Source organism: Artibeus jamaicensis, unplaced genomic scaffold (genome assembly GCF_021234435.1).
Source record: "Artibeus jamaicensis isolate MK-2021 breed Jamaican fruit bat unplaced genomic scaffold, CSHL_Jam_final contig_519, whole genome shotgun sequence".
In the NCBI taxonomy this organism is placed as follows: domain Eukaryota; kingdom Metazoa; phylum Chordata; class Mammalia; order Chiroptera; family Phyllostomidae; genus Artibeus; species Artibeus jamaicensis.
The window spans coordinates 44,258,716-44,278,735 of NW_026521871.1; the positions used below are offsets into that span (position 1 = coordinate 44,258,716).

A 20,020-nucleotide genomic window follows, 5' to 3' on the forward strand; every position below is an offset into this window, starting at 1 on the left:
TCATTTTTTTTAAATTTTAGGATAGATGACCTAATTATATCCATTGATTGAATTGCAGGTACTAAAATGACAGGATTTAAAAGGCATATTTTAAAGATGTCAATAAATACAACCAAATTGCCTACTAGTCATGTCCATGGGCCCAGCTTCCTGCCCTTGTAGCTGACATTGAGCAGTACCTTGGAAAATACAACTTTGCCCATTTAATAGGTGAAAACAGTGTCGGTATTTTAATTTACATTTCACCAAGTACCAGTACATCGAAAACTCAGAGATGACAGCGTTCAGAAACAGAAAGTAGTTGGCTTGCAAGAAATACGATACTCAAAAGGACCCACTAATCAAATAAAACATACAACAGGTCATTTAAGCCCAACACTGAGAAATCACCAAGGTGACTGAACTCATGATTGGTACATTTGTTACGAGAACCAGCAATTTTCTTAGAGGGTTATCATTTCTGCAAAGGCCATGGCTAGTCTGCAGACAGCAGCGTTGCAGAAGTTGGTAATAAAGTTGTTTGCATTCAATAGTCAGCAACTTAGGCAATGCTCAGGAGTTTATAATCTGGGGAGGGGGTCGGCTGGAACTAGAGAGGGTTCAAAGTGTTCACTGTCCCCTAACCATGAACTTAATGCATGCAAGACATGAATTTTGCTTCCACGCAGCAAGGCTTTTTGTGTGTAGAAGAGATTGTGTATTTCACTTGTAACTCCATCTGGGGTGGGGAAAAAGTATATTTACAGTTTAAGTACACAAAACAGAGAGCTTATTCTTGAATTAGTAGTGATTAATGGTATTCTTTTTCCTACAAACCACTGTCAACCTACTTTGGCCCCACCCTCCAGTTTACATCATTCTTTTCAATCTGATGCCTTGTGTTTCATTTTCTGGCCTCGTTGGCTTGTCCATTAGCTGGCAGTGGAAGAGAAGTAGCAAGAACAGATGTTCTGATCTTGTTCCTGATCTTGGGAAGAAAACCTCTGTCATCCCAAAAGTGTGACATTAGCTGAGGGTTTGTTCTGTCTTGATCGGGTTTAGGAGGTCCCCTTCTGGTCCTAGTTTCTTGTGTGTTCCCATCATGACAGGGTGCTGGATTTTGCAAAATGCCTTTTCTGAGTCTGTTGAGATAACCATAGGGCTTCTCCCCTTTGTCCTCCTAATATGGCCCTGGTCATATCTGGCCCTGATTGTCCCCTGGTATACATGGCCCTGATTGATTTTCATAGGTTGCCAACCTCGCATTCCCGGGGTAAATCCCATTTGGTCGTGGTGTGTAATTGTTTTTATGCACTGCTAAACTGTGCACACTAGTATTTAGTTGATGATTTTAAAGTCTAGGTTTTAGAGATGTTGGCCTGTAGTTTTCTTGTGATGTCTCTGTTTGGTATTGATATGAGGGTGATACTGGCATCACACAATGAATTGGGGTGTGTTCTCTCCTCATCTGTATTTTGGAAAAGTTTGTGAAGACTCGTTATTCATTGTTCTCCAGATGTTTGGTAGAATCTACCAGCGAAGCCATCAGCATGTGGGCAGTGTCCTTTTGATCTCTTCACTCGCTATAGATGTCTTCGTGAGCAGTTTTGAGTGATCACACAACACTGTACCAGACGGAGTCCCTGGATCCCTTTCGAAAGAATCAAACATGAAGAACAGGGAAGCGGCTGGATTCACACTTCTGTAGGCATTTTCTTCAAAGGACTTCTTCAGTGCCTCTGGATGGAACTGTGCTAGGCCCTGAGGCCACTGAGACAAATGGGATGGTCACAGGAAGGACCCTCAGAAACACAAAGTAGACAAGTTGATTTTATTTTATTTTTTAAGATTTTATTTATTTATCTTTAGAGGGGGAGGGAAGGACGCTTCTCATGCATCCCCTGCTGGGAACTGGCCTGCAACCCAGGCATGTGCCCTGACTGGGAATTGAACTGTGATCGTTTGGTTTGCAGGCCCATGCTCAATCCACTGAGCTACACCAACCAGGGCAGATAAGTTGATTTCAGATGTGAGTTTGGGTGACCCCTGCTGTGGGTCAGAGGAGACTCGGTGTGCTGGCAGGTCTCTGGGCCTTTCTGAGCTCCAAACAGCAACATCTGGAGTCCTCTGGCACTTTCCCAGTTACCCAACACTCTCTCTTATAAAATCTCATTACAACAGATCCTTTAGGACAACTTGGCAAAGTTCATCAGCCCTCCTTCCAAAAGCTGCAAGGTTCAGAGCAGACCAGTGTGAATTCACACATGTAGGTGGTGCCGCTCCTGTGCCGGCCACAAGTAAGGTCCTAGGAGGCAAAGCTGAAAGGTTGCCTCTCGGTCTGAGGTGGAGAGAGGCAAGGACTCCAAGGGGCACTTCGCGTGTTACAAGTCTTTGGTGGCCATCTTCCCACAGTGGCATGCTGGCAGAGTCATGGGAGACTCAGAAAAGGTCTCTCCACAAAGGTGACCCATGAGCTGTAGCTGGAACAGCCTGGCCATCATACCAGGGAGTCAGAAAGTCTTTCAAAACAAAAGTGAAAGACTTGTTTTATGTCCTGGTTTTCCCAGAATAATCCTAGTTTACTTGCATTACCCACTTCTACTCTCAAAACACCCTTTTGAGATGTGTATAGTTTCAAAGTATTTCTCTGACAGATCATTATAATTACAAAGGGAAAAAGAGAAACTTTGGAGTGGAGAGATCTGGCAGACACTGAACCCGGTGACCAAGGTTCACATCAGCACCAGTGGGACAAATAAACATCACGCGCCTCCTGATACAGTGCACGGACAAGGACACGGCAGTATCTCTGTGGTATTCTTGCCCAAAACACACACACTGAACCTAATCACTACCAAACATCAGACAGACCCGGACTGAGGAACACCCTACAAAATGACTGGCCCATACGTTGAGAAAATGTCCAGGTGATGAAAGACAAGAAAGAAAAAGGGACTATTCTTGACTAAAGGAGTCTTTAAAATGAACACTAAATGCAACACATAGTATGGGATTAGACCCTGGGCAAGGAAAAAAAAAATTTAGTGAAGCATCTAGTGAAATCTGAATAAAGCCTACGGATCAGACAAGAGTACTGTTATCACAGTACAATGTCCTTGGGTTTAGAATGGCTGAAAAATAACGTGAGCTCCCTCTCCAGGGCCCAGCCCCAGGGCACGGCCTGCCTGAGCAGGAGCAGAAACCCTGTCCTGCGCACTGAATGTTAGCTCCCCCTGTGAGGCAGAGGCTGACAGATCGCCCAGGCCCCTGGCTCCGCCTCTGATGTCCACTGGGTGAAGCCCCTGGAAGCACCGGAAACTGTCCCAGCCCTGGGAGGAGACCCGCAGCCCCCTGCAAACTCAACCAGAACTTTGTGACAGCGGTGGACAGCCCATTGTCTGGGACTATCTCATCTCTCTCAGTAGGGTTGGCTTTCCTGTTGATACTGATGCTTTCAACAATGAACACAAAAATAGAATTTTCCTGAGCAGTCCAGGGCTTCGCAATGACCCGGGAATGGTTTAGCAGATGGCTTTGTTGATCATAGGCATTTTTTTAAAAGTTATTCTTTTCAACACTTACAATGAAGGTAAATGGGCCTTCACGTTCAAATGACCCAATTTTTCTTTCTAAAGGGGTGAGGCAGGAATTAGTGGAGGCGTGATAATTTGGGCAATCCTCCACACAACAGTTATTTCGGTTGTTGTACATACGTTATTATAGTTCTTTGTAACACATTCATGTCATTAATTATGTCCGGGGTGCTCAACCAGTCCACTGACACTGAGATGCCAGAACTCTTCAGAAAAAAGTGATCAACTGATTTGGAAAATAGCAAATGAAGAGACTTAAGAAAAGGGGACTTTTTTAAAAGTCAGAGAAAAGTACCCATTTCTTTGTTCAACTATTTTATCAAGGGTCTTTGAATCAATGTGGCATTTCATAGGGTACTGTGTATCGCTTTGTCCACATCTCACCAAATAAACCATTAATTTAAAAACAAAAACCTAACTTGGGGTGGCGAACACAAAATACAATATACAAATGATGTATTACAGAATTGCACCCCTGAAATCTAGATGGTTTTTGTTAACCAGCTTCACCCCAATAAATTCAACAAAAAAATAAGGAAATTAAAAAAAAAAAAAACACAAACCATGAAAGTCATGCTTACCCCCTTTACCGATGTCCCTAAACTGGGAACACAACAATGAAAAAGATGACGGGATCGAGATTTAGATGCTGTTGACAGGTCAGAGGCCGAGCTGTGTGAGACCAGCAACACAAAGTGGGAACTGTCGCCGTGCTTGTTAAGTACAAAAGAGAGGAACCTGCCTCAGTACAGAACAGCAGGAGCACAGCATCGCTCCAGGTGGCCTGAAAAAGGTCTGCTGCAGAACCAGGTAAGATAACACCGTTTTAGGATGTACAGTGGGAAAAAGAGGTGACAATCCAGAGACATAGTAGCAGCCCCTGGTGCTCTGCTTGTCCCTGTTTCTTTGGGACACGGTGAGCCCTGGGAGGCAGGGCTCTGGTCCGTCAGCCCTCCCCCGGGTCCCAGGGCCTGGCCCGCAGTGGGCGCTCCATGCCTAGCTGATGGAAGAATGAAGAAATACTGAATGGAGTGCAGGCATTCCCGTCAGAGGAAACGCTTAAGAATAACATCCACCTTAAAGAGGACAAGCAGGAGGGTGGATCCTGGATATGATGGACTGGGTGTCAGAAGGCTTGGGCTGAGTGTGCAAGGTGAACTTCACTGTGATCTGAAAATACCCAGAGGGAAGTCATGGGAAGGAGTAGAACCGTGCCTCTTGGTCGGGAGCCCAGAGCTGGGTAAGAGAGGCAGGTCCGGGTCTAATGTGAGAAGCTTCTCACGGTGCCACCTGTCTGTGATGGAAGATGGACGGCCTTGCATGGTGGTATGTTTTTCGCACAGACGAGTTTCAGCAGCGTTCAACAGGTTTGAGAAGATTCTGTTACTGAGGAAAGAATGGCATTTCCTCCCAAATAATGTTTATTAGGTTTCCTCAAACATCCAAAAGTATGAAGAAGAAAACAAAAATGGTCTATAATCTACCATGTAGAAAACTACTAAAGGAGAAAAAAGTATCAAAAAGTATTTAAAACATTAGTTTAAATTCTACTCAGTAAAGTGTAAATTGTGAGGGGAATGGAGGTTGTGATGTTCGGCTGCAGCCAGATTACGGGAGGTTTTGAATATCTGGTCCCCAAATCTAGACTTTATTCCAATGGTCTCAAGTGGCTTCTTGGTTCTTAGGGCCAAAGCTGGCTTTCAAAGGCTAAAGTGTTAACCATAGAAGTCATCCTGAGAAACACATGTGCATAGTTTGCAGCCATCACGGACCGTATAGCTTGAAACTTCACTCCTTCTCCAAGCAGAAACTTCCAGAATGAAATGAATCTTATTTATTGCAAAGCCTGCTGGGTTTGTTTCTTCCAACATAAATCTGGCCAACATCCACCCAAGCCTGCAGTTGTATTGTCTGAATTGAGTCTATAAAGTAATACAAGTCCTCTCTCGGGGTTGCAAGCAGGAAGCACATCTATCAGGCTCCGGCTGCATCCCTGGTCACCTGGAGGAGGAGGGAAGGACAGTCTTCACGAGCAAGTCCTCCAAGACAGCATGCCTTAAGGTCAGGACTTCGTGCCTGTGACGATGGACAGCAGTTAATTTGTCAGCTCAGGATGGCACCCCTCCCCTCTTCTGGCTCTGCCTTGCCCCTAGCCTGTACCAACCCCGTGCTCAGAGACACCTTCCCTCAGAGCTCACCCCAGGCCACAGTGATTGGTAGGATGGTAAACCCCTGAGCCCAAATAAGCCAATCACATTTTTCAATCTTTTATCACTGTAATTGGTACAAAGATCCACCCCAAACAGGGCCAAAGGCAAGAGGGGCACCCCTCTCAGGTGATGGAGCTGAAGATGGAAGCCTGAGAATCATGGTTGGCCACATCGTCCATGGCCACCGAGCAGAGACCCACCGAGGGAATGAAGACAATACGTGGTATGGTAGATTGTGTTTCCAAAAAATGGGCACAGTCATATCTCTCACCCCACAGGCTTTCCCAGAACCTGGCCACTCCCCGTCAATAGGCGGAGTCTATCACTGTCCCCATTCCTTGAGACCCAGCAGGCCCTTGCGATCTCCTCCACTGAAAGGGAAGGGCAGAGCAATACGACCTGATGTCTCAGGCCAGCTCGTAGGAGGCAATACAGCGTTCTCCGAGCTCTGTCTCTGATGCTGGTCCTTGGAATGCAGCCCTCATGCGATGAGTAACCCCCTGGAGAGAGTCACAAAGAGAGACACCTGGAGCCCTCAGCCCTGGGGGACTCCCAGCTGACTGCACCACTAGCCAGCGTAATGGAGCGGTGCTAGAAGCAGAGCCTCCAGCCCTTAGTCCAGGCCTCCTGCTAACACCACTTGGAGCAGAGAGGAGCTTTCCCTTCTCTGCTAAACTTTGTCCAAGTTGCAGATTCATGAGCCTAATCAGTGATGGTAGTTGCTTTATGCTACTAGGTTTTAGGTTGATTTATTCAGTGGCAAGACCTAAAGGGGACACCTGGGAGGATGGAGAGGGACACAGTGGCTGCCCGGTGCTTAGTTCCAGTGTCTGATCACCTTCTGGAAGTAACGAGAGTCTTGCAGAATCCCCTTTTGTCTAAGATCATTGGATTTCTGTCACTTACTATTAAAAGAATCCTGATTAACACTAGTGATAGTGATTAAGGAAGGGTTCTGTTCCAGTAAGAACACTGCCTGACACCCACAGGTCCTGGGACACTAACTTCTAGATTACTGAATTTCAAGGTGAATACAGTTGCCCACCCTCCTACATGCCCTTGTCTTAAAAAAAAATCTGTAATAGTAGAGTTGCCAACTTTAATTTTGTCACATTAGACCATTAAAAATATTAATTGCTATCTACTTTTACTGTAATCTTATATAAGAAAAGATGTTTAAACATTAAAAATGTAGGAAGGACATGATCTCAGAATGAAGAATACTCCTTTAAATTGAACACATTTGGTGTCATGCAAAATTGACCATACTGACTTTTTCCACCTTTCCACTGGGGTGAAGTCAAAAGTCTGTCATAGCCAGGTATTGGTCCTTGAGGCTCAGATATTGGAAAGTTAGCTGCTGTGGGGGAGGGGAGCAACGTAGAATGCAGTCCTCCAGGAACTAATTTAAAAGAACCCTGGGGCCGTGGGTAAGGAGGCAGCTGAGTCAGTGTGGCTGGTCTTTCCTAGCAGGTGTTCTGTCCAGAGCTATCCTGCTCTGGACAGACCGAGATGGGAGCTGATGGCCTCGTTTCACAGAGCAGCATTGGATCTAATGGGTAAGTCTGCAAATCGTAGAATCAGAAGAGAGTCACGTTTAAACTTCAGTGTCAATCTTTTTTTTTTTTAGCTTGGGCAATTTATTTCTCAGTTTTCCTCATTGCTAAACAGAAATGTCTTAGGTCAGCTTCCCCAGAGACGGACCCCGGGGCCAGGATTCAGATGAAAGGAAGTGTTCACTTGATTCAGGTGAAAGGAAGTGAACACTTCATGTGTCAGGAAGTGTTCGCAGGAGAAAGCCACCAAGGAGTGAGACAGTGGGACTGGGATGAGGAAGGGAAGAGGGCCAGCGTAAAGCACAATCTCTGGCTGAATCCCCCGGGTCATCTGGTTCACTTCCATGGGGGAAGGAGGGCTGTGAACTGCCAGGCATTTGCAGCAAGGCTCCCAGCAGCCTGAGGGACATTCTGGGACAAAGTAAACAAAGAGACTCAGGTGCTGGCCAGGGGGCTCTAGTGCAGGGAAGGGGTAAAGACATTCAAGGCAAACAAGCAAAATATAACCAAAGACACTGACATTGAGAACAGGCCGACAGTGACCAGAGGGGAGAGGGGAGGGGATTTCAGGGGAAGAGGGAAAGGGTTTGAAGAAACTATTATAAGGGCACACGGACAACAACAAGGGGGGGGGACGGGAGGGAGGAGGGGAGGGCTGGGGGGTGGGCTGGGATGGAGGTAAAGGGCAGAAAACTCTACCTGAACAACAATTAAAATAAAATAATAAAATAAAATAAATCCAAGGGGAGGGAGGACTTCTGACCGCACCAACTAGGGGAAAAGAATAGTACCTGTCGCCTCATTTTGTGAATGTGCCTGGCTCGTGGTCATCACTTAGTTTAAAAAGAAGAAGGAGAAGGAAAAAAGGAAGAGGAGGTACAGGAGGAGGAGGAGGAGAAGGAGGAGGGGGAAGGGGAGACGGCGCAGGAGGCCTCCGCGGCAGCGCTCGCACCCTCTGTGGCTGTCACTCACCGAGGGAAGGAACAGGACTGGTGAGGCTCAGACTTGCTTCCTGCTCTTCTCAACCGAGACACCGCGCTGAGGTTATACAGCCTGCGCTGCCTGGCCTCCTGTCCTCTCCAGTCCTTTATTTTTAATGTGATATAACCATTTTCTTTAATTCTCTAAAGAATGGATTTACAAAAAAGGGAAGGATTGACAAAAATTAATAGAAAGGACACATGGACAACAACTAAGGGGGGTGGAAATGGGAGGGAGGTGGGGAGCATGGGGGCGGGGTGGCTGGGATGGGAGTAAAAGACAGAAAACTGTACTTGAAAAGTATTTAAATAAAAAAAAAATTCTTAGAAAAAAAGAAAGAATGGATTTACAATTTACAAAGCTAAAAATAATGATGTCCAGAGAGTGCAGAAGTCCGATGTAAGTTGGTCATGACAACACTCAGGGCTTAGGCTCCAAAGGGTCTGATTGACAGGCTTTTAAAGTCACAACTAAATAAGAAAAAATTGTAGCATTTGGTTACCATTTGAAGGAGACTACTTTTTAAAACTACCTAACATCCATCTATGGAACACAAAGGATCTTGAGACTATCATGCTAAGTGAAATGAGTCAGACAGAAAAAGCCAAGAACCGTGGGATTTCCCTCGTGTAGGATATAAAAACTGAAAGCAACAAATGAGCAAACAAGGAATACAAACAAAAACTCATGGACATAGGCAACAGTATGGCAGTTACAGAGAGAAGGGGGTGGGGACAATAAAAGGTAAAGGGGGTCAAATCTATGGGTGGTGGGCCCACAGTAGAACATATGGATGGTGTATCATAGAACAGTACACTTGAAAATGATATAATTAACCAATGTCGCCCCAATAAATTTAACTAATAAAAAAATTAAATAAACGAAACTCCCCAGTCATGAAGAGAATATTCCTTGCACTGTGAAAAGCAAATCTTCAGGGTGCCGATATCTGGTCAGCTTTTTGTTTGTTTGTTTTGACACAGAGAACTTGCTCACAGAAGCACAGGATGCCAATAATCACTTTAGGAGCACAAACCCGTCAGCGGACAGCCTGATATCAGAGGAAAGAAGGATGGGAAGATGCAAGGGGAGAGTAGGAAAGGGCTTCCCGCAGGGCGTGTTCCACTTACCTATCACTGTGTGATACATCCTGCCAAAATCCCAAGCTTTGAACAACAACCATTTCATTATGGTCCAGAATTCTGTGGATCTGGGGTTTGGAAAGGACTCAGTGTGGATGGCTTATCTCTGCTCCACGATGCCAGGGGCCTTAACTGGGAAGATCAAAAGGTGGCTGGTGACCTGTAGGGAATTCACTCACTCACTCACTCATATATATAGTGATTGAGTCTGGCTGTTGGCCGGGTCTGCAAATGGGTTCTTTGGCCAGAAAATTTACACGTGATCCTTCTCTGTAGCTGCTTGGGCTTCCTGACAGCAGGGTGGTCGAACTCCAAGAGCAATCCTCTCAAGAGAACTAGGTGGAAGCTGTACTGTCTGTTAAAACCCCACCTTGGAAGTCATGCAGTATCACTGCCAAGGTAGTCAGTCATAAGTTTACCCAAGTTCAAGGCAAGGGAAATCAATCAAGACTCTCAGTGAGGAGGAGGACAGGGGTTAAAATCACATTTTAAGAAAACAGTTTAGGAGATAGTGTGGGAAATTTTAGAAAAAATTATTCTGCTGTAGGTATCCTATAGATAATCAGACCTGTAGGGAAAAGGTTTACAAATTCAAATAATTTGGAGCAAATTCATTATACAATAGCATATTAAAGGCTTTGAAGTGTGTGGCAGTAAAGAAATAGTGTACCTTTGCTTAGCACAGAAACTCCACTATTTTTTTCTATTTCATACTAGTACAAAGGACACGCTCCAGTACTGACCTCCCGTGACTAAGCTCAACCCTTTCAGGAAACCCTTCGCCCACATCAGATTTGGATGAGTGAGATCAGTCTGCATCTGTGCTTCTCTCCTCAAAATAATACCAGATAAATTGGACAGAGCTGTGCTCTTTGGGAAAAAAAAACAACAAACAAACAGTGTTGGTTGTGAATTTATCACTTCTCAGCTCCCAAAGCACCCTTCGTATATGCTCTGTGATCAACAACAGAATTCTTTCAAGCAATTCTTTTGCAAATTGGGTATGTTGTTAACCAAATTTTCTCTGTAGAGGGCGCTAGAGGGACACTGAGGAGGAAGAGGCAGTCCTGCCTTTCAGGAGTCAGCCCGTAGGCTGTATGGGCTGGAAGATCTTCAGCAGAGCCTGTCCCAGCCGCCGGCCCAGAAGGCAGCCCCTCGGTGACATTAGGGCTCTGGCCTGGCGACAACCTTTCCATGGCCCTCCGGGCATGGAAACCAAACGCCACATGGACTGCTCTGAGGGCTCCCGCTCCAGGTGGAATCTCACTGCCCGCTCAACCTGGGCTGCCCTCCTCAGAGGGAGCCGGTGCGTCCCAGCAGCTGCAGACCAGCCGTGACCGGGCAGAACCAGCCAGCTTCCCCGCAGTCCAGGGGGCCGAGTCACACCTTCTCCAGGGAGATCTGAACCCCTTCCAAGGTCGGCCTGCGGTGGGTGCTGTCCCTCAGTCCCAGGGCACCGCATCATTCCCTTTTATCTTACAGTTGCGCTTTTATCACAGTTAGTACTTCTTTATATAAAATATCCCCATTTAACCTGTTGTATGATTCTATCTCCTCACGGGATCCACACTGCTACACGTATGAATTACAGCTCATTTTTACAAAGGGACAATGTCATGAAAGTCTAGTCAGGGTGCTCAGTTCTGATTAAGGACGGACAAAAATGTAATTTTCAAATGCTATGAACCTCTGTTGCCAGCAATTTGTACTTTTTGTAGCAAATTGTTATTTTTTTAATTATGTGTTGCAGCCCGGATTCATCCTTTAAGTCGCTGGTCTGAAAATGGATAAATCTAAGTCACATGAGCAGTATTATATATGAGGTAAGGATTTGTGTGTTTCACATGACAAAAAATCAAAACAAAACAAAAGCAATTTCTCCCTCAAAACCTCAGGCTGTCTTAACAAGAAATGGACTGTGTTGGCTCCTATAACCAAAACATCCAAAGGCAGGGCTGGCTTCAGGAGCCGGGTGAACCAGGGCCCAGATGACTTCATGGAAAACTCTTTCCCTCTAGTCAGTAACAATCGCCCTCCCTCCAGCTATGGCAGGCTCTGCTATTGTACGGCAGCAGCGCAGCGGCCCCTGCAAACATCTTCCCGTCTCACTAGCTCTGATCGGGTCATATTTCTTTCCCTGAACCAGGCAGGTGGCCAAGGTGGTGATTAAGCCAATCATGGCCCAGCCCTGGAACTGGGGGTGGGCTCAATCCCATCTAAACAGCGTGGCTGAGAACAAGGAAGGAGTCATTTCCTCAAGGAAATCCAGGGAAATACTTTAAAGGCGGAACAGAGGCTGAGCAGTTTTTAAAAGCGACACATGTCATCTGTAGAGAGGACACTATGTGTGAAAATAAGACAAAACAGAGTTGGGCATGCTTGTTAGGGCCAAGAATTTGTGGCTTCAGCTCACCTTCCAGAACTTTGGAGAAAGAGATCCACCTTAGGAAATACAAAGTGGCACAGTAATGTGTAATACAAGAAAAACACTTCAGAATGCCAGCCATGAAAACCCTAGGACTCCGCCGTATTCGCATTGTTTCAGTACGTTGTGGAAAAGTAACTCATTCATGAGGCTGCCCCAGCCCATTTGGTGCCTTTGTGCAAAAAAGGCACGGCTGACCCAAGACACTTCACTGCCCACTGCCAGGAAATAGTTATACTCACCCAGATCTAAAATACCTGGCATCAGATCGGTGCCTCTGCCGATTATGGCTCCTCTGTGCAGACCACAGCTGGAACAGCAGTATGCAAACCACGTGTGCATTCAAATGGTTCCAAACGCAAAGGGTCCTGAATAGCATGTCTCCTCCCCAGGCCGAGTTTTCCCCTGGGGGCAGTGTACCTGAAGAATGTACACTTCCCAACAAGTTTTCTTATTCCACTTCACCTCCTGGACTCAGAGAGTATAGGGAGAGGGAAACGAGGGTTATAGATAGCTTCAAATCAGATACACTGGCTTTCTTTCCAGCTGAAGGCGAGCAGCAACTCATTCTTCTCTCTCTCTGAGAAGGTGGGGCATCCAAAGCCTTTGACAGACTGAGGTGGGAGTAATACAAGACCAGCCCCTGTATACAGATTTTTCCTGAAAGAACAAGCTCAATAAATCTCCTGCACAAGGGCATCCTTGGCTCAGGCTCCACAGCCCCAGAACCCAGCACAGGTAAGTGGTTTAGGAGGAAAAGTTCTCGGAAGAACCACGTCTTAGGCTGAGCCCTTACTAGGTGGGTCATCCCTGATAAGACACTTAGTATTTTGGGCCCCAGTTTCTTTATGGTTTCATCCATTCATTCATTCAACCAGTAGCCATTGGACTAAGCATGTGACCTCCCTGCAAGAGAGTGAAGATGTGATGAACTATAAATGCGGAAGCCCAGTGCAAACTGTAAAGCCCTAGAATGTTGGGGTTACTTTAAAGGCACACCCCACCGCCCCCTGTAGTCTTTAATACCCCACACTCTGAGATTCGTGTCCCTTCTCTCCTCCCCTGCAAGTTCCCAGTGGGTGAGGGAGGACTGGACTTTCCTCCACCCTGGGAACCAGTGGGTCTCTTTGCACCTAAAATTCCAGGGTAACGTGCATTCTCATTTTGTGTACAATTAAGCAAGAAGAAACCCCTGTCGATTAAACTGGAAGACAATGACTCGTTATCTAGAATGTTTCATTTATATTTATCAATTAAGCCCTTTTGGATTTATTCTTATTGTCTCCATCATTTTATTCCAAAATTTTGTATGATTGTTTGCAATCATACAAAAAAAACCCTGCATCAATTGTATGCCTTTATATATCCACCACTTCAAGGATTCAAATTTTTAGACTATAAGATGCATTCACCCCCAACCCCAAATTTGGGAGGAATAATGGTTATTAATGCTGCTGTTGTGTTCTGTTTACATTTACACTGGTAAAACATTATGTTATTTATGTTATTAAACATTTTACCATATTTTTGCTTCAATTTTTCCCCTATTTTCCTCTAAAACATAGGTGTGTCTTATGGTCCAAAAAATATGGTAATTTTTATATATGGTGTGAAGTAAGGGTCAAAATACTTTTTTTTTCTTATCGATATCCATTATTTTAGTACCATTTGTTGAAAATTTTCCTTTCCCTATTAGATTGTTTGGGTCTGTTTTATAAATTTATTTAGACATGGATTATTATATATCCTTGCATATATATGAAAGGAAAATACATCTGTTAATGTATACATAGCACATTTTAAATATGTGTAGATAGTATGTATCATACATGTATTGTGTGTGTATCCTCACAATATGGATGTGAATGTAATAAAATTCACATCCATAGTCTTATTTTTCTGAGTCACTTTTTAATCCAGAATCTTTATGTAAATATTTTTCCATATTACTTGTCCTCTGAGACATCAAGAATGTCTCATATTCAGGGCCTCTTAAGAGAGTACTCCACTATTGTCTCCAGGGTTTTCTCCAATGCCCTGATACCCTTTTTGCAAGTTTGAATGTTGGTACTTCTGGATCTTACCTAAGTGCCAATGAAAGATTTCAAACAACAACTAGGACTCTTATTCCTTCTTTAAATTCTTCTTAAAATATTTCTTGGCCAAAACATTGCAGCTTGGCAGTTAACTGGTTTTACAACCAGGAATTATAGCTAAAGTCACAAATGTGTAGGCAGTGACAAGTACATCACAATTGCCATTTGGCCAACAGTGGTTTTAAGACCCCACTAGCTACCTCTTGGAGATATCAAGATGTGGAAAAAACGCTTAACCCAGCACTGGGTACCCAGTGCCCAGGCCTGCACCTACCCACCAGGTGAACTTCAGTGTCTTTCTTGAATAAATAAATTTGTGTTTTATCTCCAAGATTTCTTTGACCTGCTATTTCCTCCTCTGTTCAGTAGTTCTGACCTATAAAAATATATTGTCATAACCCTGGCTGGTGTAGCTCAGTGGATTGAGCACGGGCCTGTGATTCCCAATCAGGGCACATACTGGGGTTGCAGGCCGGTTCCCTGCAGGCCAGTTCCCAGCAGGGGATGCATGAAAGGCAACCATACATTGATGTTTCTCTCCCTCTCTCTTTCCCTTCCCCTCTAAAGATAAATAAAATAAAGAAAAATCTTTTAAAATTATTAAGAATATATATATATATATAGTCATCATGTTTTCCAAGCCCCAAGCCACCTGCTTAATGACCACAAAGTGCATGGTGGGAATACTTGCCTGTCCCTATTATTGGTTTTCTTGGATGTTGCTTAATACTCCTTCAAGAGTGAAGAAAGTGTTGTACCAAACGAAGGTGTTTCCAAAATAAATTAAAATACAGTGCTTTTGAGGAACTCCTGTGTAGCCCTGGAGGCAGGCATTTATATTACAGCTAAAATAGAGGGGCCGTAATTCTGTTACTGTTTATAGATGCTGCTGATTGCTCTTTGAAGCAATGCTCCAAAGTTTACATCATGCATTTAAATAGTACTTTAAAGAAAAATTTATTCTCAGTCTCATTACCAATAAGTATAAATTTGTTTGGTCCATCAATATCATTTGTTACTCTAAATTCTAAATTTGTTACTCTTATTTAAAGGAGGATGGCACAGATTTAAACCAATATATAGTCCATTAATTGGTCTGTGAGGCTTCTGGATTTTGACATCTGTCCAGGTTGGTGACTTGATATCAGGTAACATAAGAGAAGTTGTTCATTGGTCCGGCTACTACATAGATACTTTGTAGAATAATTTTATTTGGGTATGAAAAATCCAAGGGGCCTCTTGTCATATTTCTATCAGGATATTCCCCCCATACTTGGTATTTCAAAAAGAGATGATCTTGTCAATTTCCTTGTTTGGAAAGTTTTCTGTCCAGATGTAACCAACAGGGGAAGCTGAGTGGAGGGTACATGGAACCTCTCTGCACTATTGTTGCAACTTCTTTTTGACTTGTCTTAGTTTAGGCTGCTATGACAAAATACCATTGATTAAGCAGCTGATAAAACACAGAGATTTATTTATCACAATTCCGGAAGCTGGAAATCTGAGATCAGGATGCCAGTTCTGGGTTCTGGTGAGAACCATTCTCTGGCTTGTATCCTCATGTGGCAGAAAGAAAGCAAGTTAGCTTTCTGACCTCTTCTTCTTGTAAAGCCACTAATCCTGTTCATGAGGGTTCCACCCTCATGACCTAGCCTGCCTCCAAAAGCCCTCATAGTGGGAATAATTTCAACATGAGAATAGATGTATGCATGTAAGTTACTATTTCTACTATTCTGCTAAAGAAAAGTAAGCTACATGATATTAAAACTGAATCTCAGCATGCAGTTCCCCAAGGGTTCTGGATCTTTTCATAAGAGACCAGATAGTTATTATCATTCATTCTATCAAGTACCATTTTTATGTTTTTGAGATCAAAATATATCATTCTACAGCTATAGGCAAGTCATATACTATAAATAATTGTATCAATCCAGCACATGATATTACTGTAAACATTGAAACATTTTTTATAATTTTTGACTGCAGGGTACTTTGCATTTCCCACACTGTGGTTTTGCACTAGCAAATCCTATTGCATAAAAAGTCTCTTGGGTCATTTCTATATTTGGAACAGTCCCTAGTTTTTGGTCAAGTTCACCTTCCTCTGCCCGGTATCTTGCAATTGTATCCTTCACTTTTTCTTTTTCTACCACACTAATAGTCAATTGCTGATTAGCTAATTGGACTCAAGCCCAATTCAGTAAATAGATGAGATTATTAAGACTACAGTTAATCGATACATCTCAATTTGAATTATCAGTCCTTTGATGACTGACCGGCTGTTAATCTTCAGTCAACACCTGAGTAGCTATCATGTGTCAGATCCTATTCTAGGCACTTGAGGACACAAGGACAAAAGGGAAAAAGACAGGGCTCCCTCCCCAAGGAACCCAGAGTCTCCAGGGGGAGACACCAAAGCCCACTGTGACCTGCACTATAATTAGGGCGACTGGGTAACTTATCCTCAAGGTGGGACAGTTTGGAGAGTCAAAGGCGATGCTATTAATATGACACCCAAACATGGCATGTACAATTAGATTGCTCCTGGTTCTAAGGAAAGTTTATGCAACATGTTATGGGAACAAAAAGGGAAGAACTGGCTGCAAAAATAAAACAACTGAAATAAAAATTACCATCCATTTCCGGTCCCCTGGTACTCTAAAGCTGTGTTCTGAAACATCATGTGCAATTAAGTTATTTAACTTGTAAAGAACCTTTATTCAAACAACCATGGTATGAAAGGCACTTTTAAAAGCAAAGTTGCCCAGTATCATTTTTGAAAGTTGGGTGAGCATTTGGGTACATGGAGAAGGTTAAAGATAATTTATTCCTTGAATAAGTAGGCCATAAATGTATTCATCTAATACCAAAAGTTAATAAACCAGCTCTAATGGAGTAATTATTTGAAAGCCCCCATCCAAATCTTTCCTTTTTCACCCAGTGCTATTCCCAGCACTCTTTAAAACTGCAATCTTAGCTACAGCAGATAATTATATATGCTTGTCTGGCTTAAGGAGTAAATTAATTTACATGTAATTTTCCCCAAAGATGTCTATGACAGGCAATTCAATGTTACACTTTTTTTTTTTCCGAATGGCAAAAGCTAGCACAAAATACTGACTACTTAAAATGTACTTGCTTAGATGTTTTCAATCCAAAAACCTAAGTTTTTTTTCTTCCCCAAAGGGACTGAGAACCCTGTGAACTAAACTTTCTGCATACATCTCTAATGTGCGTCTCAACAAATGTGTTTGTTTTCCCAAGTCAGCTGCGCGGGGAAGGTGGGCAGTCCCTACTCTGTGTGCAGACGGGGCAAAGTCTTGTTTGTCATCTAAACAGGCCACTCGGTCAGGCAGGTCAAAAATGGTATTTGCATGTGTGTTGGTGCCTAAACAGTAAGTGCATTGTGAAAAAATACCTGGACACACATCTCATGACGTTTTGACAGATGTGCAGTATCCCTGACCAGGTGCTTGATCCAGGCTGCTGTGGGGCAGAGTAAACACCCACCTTCTAGTTTGGAACCCCCCCCCCAGGAGAGTTCACATCCTAGCTCCAAACACAACAAGGGGAAAAACCAAGAAAGGTGACAGAGGAGGAAGGTGACCCCGATTTGGGTACCCGAGGCTCTGTCGCCAGCCTGTGAGTCCACCAGGGTTGGCCTGCTGTGGGAAACTTGAAAGCATAAAGATTCCTGTACTGCTTGTTGCACAAATGAGCACAGGGTGGAAGCGATCCCTAACATAAGGCAAGCCCTTGAAAGTCACTTGAAGCATCGCCTCATTTCCTGGCAAATGAGAATGCTATTGTTACCCAAATAACCATGATCAGCACTAGTAATGAACATGGAGGCAGACCCAGGTTTTGTGGGGTCAGGAGCTTTTGCAGGTTTGAGGACCCACTGAAGAAAGAGAATGTACAATTATGAGTACAAAATTAGACAAGAAATGCAAAGACATTGGTTAGGGGCCCACATGGAGCCTATGGAGGGACCTCTGCCACCGAGGAGCTGATAGCCTAAGCTCCATGGTCTTCATGTAAGTCTACCCCTGATGTCTGCTAATAGCGTGGGAGTGTAAGCTCCAAAAGGGCGGGATTTCAGTCTATTTTCTTCACTGCTATTCCCTCCCATGCCCAGACCAGGGCTTAGCACACAGTAGCTGAACACTAAATACTTGTTGCACCAAAGGGTGGAAGTGATACCCAACATTCCCATGGTCAGGAACTATGCTGAGCACTTTACATGTAGAACCACCTTTGAAACTTACACTGTCATGATGAGATTGTAATTGCCAATCGTTATTGTCATTTGCCAGCAGGTAGTAGCTGTTGTCAGTGCCTTACAGTATTGATTAATGTAATTCTGACAATGGCACTAGAAGGCGGGTGCTCTTATAAAGATCCCTGGTTTACAGATGAAAAATCTAAGGCAGGGAGTGGTTAAGTCAGTTGCCAATGATCACACAGCTAGAAATGGCAGAGCTGGTTTTCAAAGACAGTTATTCTAGCTTCAGACTCTGTGGTTCGGGCTACACTACTGCCTCCAGAACAAGGATTAGAGAGATCACGTGACCAGCAGTTTGTAAAGCAGGCCCGCTTCAGTTCATGCCTGAAGTCGGCCCAAGCCTCTTGCATTTGCTCATGGTGTAGAATCCTGAAATATTACAAATATTGACTACTCACTAGCAAACACATCTCGGCTTGGTCTTTCTTAGAAGCCAGATGTGGTTGAAACATAAGAGAAAAGAAAGCTGAAGTTACACGGGAAACCAATCTGAAAAAGGAAAAAAAAGTTGGACATGGTTTCATTTAGAAGGCCGTCGTTTCCAGAGCTCAGAGGAGTCACTGTAATCACTGGCTCCCCTCACCATCCCCTGCCGTCAGCCCAGCCCCAGCCCCAGTCTGAGAGGCCTCTTCTCCCAATGTGGCTACTTGACATGAATATGGTTTAATAGAAGATTCAGACATACTTAGGTTGCATCCCTCTGCTTTCACCACAACCAAAGAATAAAAATAGAAAAATCTTGCTCCGATAACATCCAGGAATTTGGAAGCAAAACCATGTGTAAAGGGAATGACAGAGCCACCGCTCCTGGGAGTGCCATTCATTTCCTTGTGTCCTTGGGAAAGTTACTGAATCTTTCTTGGGCCTTTACGGTGTTCCCACTGAAATGAAATCGGAATGACTCTGGGCTGGATGACTTCGTTTGCTCCTGTAATCTCCTCTCCACCCTTTCGCATCCTGCTTTGGTCCAGGCTGCCCTCCGTAGCTGATTCGGAGCCTCAGCAGAGAGGGAAGGCAGGTGTGGAGGAGATACAGTCAGGGCGTTTGTTCTCCCATCGTCCTCCTTGCACGGTTGACACAGACTGGCTGCTTCGGCTTTTGGAAGACAGCCCCTCCCGCCGCCATCACCACCACCTCCCTCCAGGCCTGGGAGCAGTAAAACCCCCACCTGGTAGGAACCTTGGGGTACCGCACCTTTCCTGCCTTTCTCACAACTTCCAAAACTCTTTTGAAATTACCCCACCTGAGTGGACCACCCATTTCCAGCAGGGTCCCTGACTAATGCACATATATTGCTACCTGGGACATGGTGAGAAGGAGGGAGAAATGGAATTGGGCAGTTCAGGGCTTCAAAAGAGTATTCCAAGAACTAAGGCAGAAGCTGCGTAGCCTTTTGTGACCCAGCTTGAGAAGTCACATAATGTCACTCCCACCCCCATTCAGAAGTGAGGCGTACAAGAAGGAACACAGGTCTGACACCTTGATGGGAGGAGTATCAAAGAATTTGCAGCTGCGTTTTAAAACCACCACCACAGTGGAAGACAGATTCAGCCCCAGCCAAGATGCCAGACAAGAGTGACGCCATCTTGGATGCTCCAGACCAGTCCACCCACCACTCCAACAACCAGACCACAACGGACACCACACAGATCAAAAACATCACCCAGCCAAGCCTTGCTCAAATTCCTGACGCATAGAATCTGTGAGATATAATAAAATGGCGGTTGTCTTAAGTGACTAACCATTGAGGCAG

At 44.3% G+C, this 20,020-nt stretch overlaps 1 long non-coding RNA gene across 5 annotated transcripts in view; it reads right to left on the bottom strand.

Annotated features, from left to right (window-relative positions):
- Positions 1-227: 227 nt before the first annotated feature.
- LOC119051547 (uncharacterized) overlaps positions 228-20,020 on the bottom strand; it is a 34,690-nt gene continuing 14,897 nt past the window's right edge. The window contains exons 4-9 of one of the 5 annotated variants that reach the window (XR_008392332.1): positions 18,666-18,756; positions 12,144-12,354; positions 9,450-9,593; positions 8,311-8,462; positions 6,182-6,282; positions 228-5,648 (exon numbers count right to left, since the gene is read on the bottom strand). This is a non-coding gene — a long non-coding RNA (uncharacterized LOC119051547). Of the gene's footprint in view, positions 5,649-6,181; positions 6,283-8,310; positions 8,463-9,449; positions 9,594-12,128; positions 12,355-18,665; positions 18,757-20,020 lie in introns of all 5 variants that reach the window. The other 4 variants (XR_008392333.1, XR_008392330.1, XR_005082939.2 and 1 more) reach the window with 4 other exon arrangements.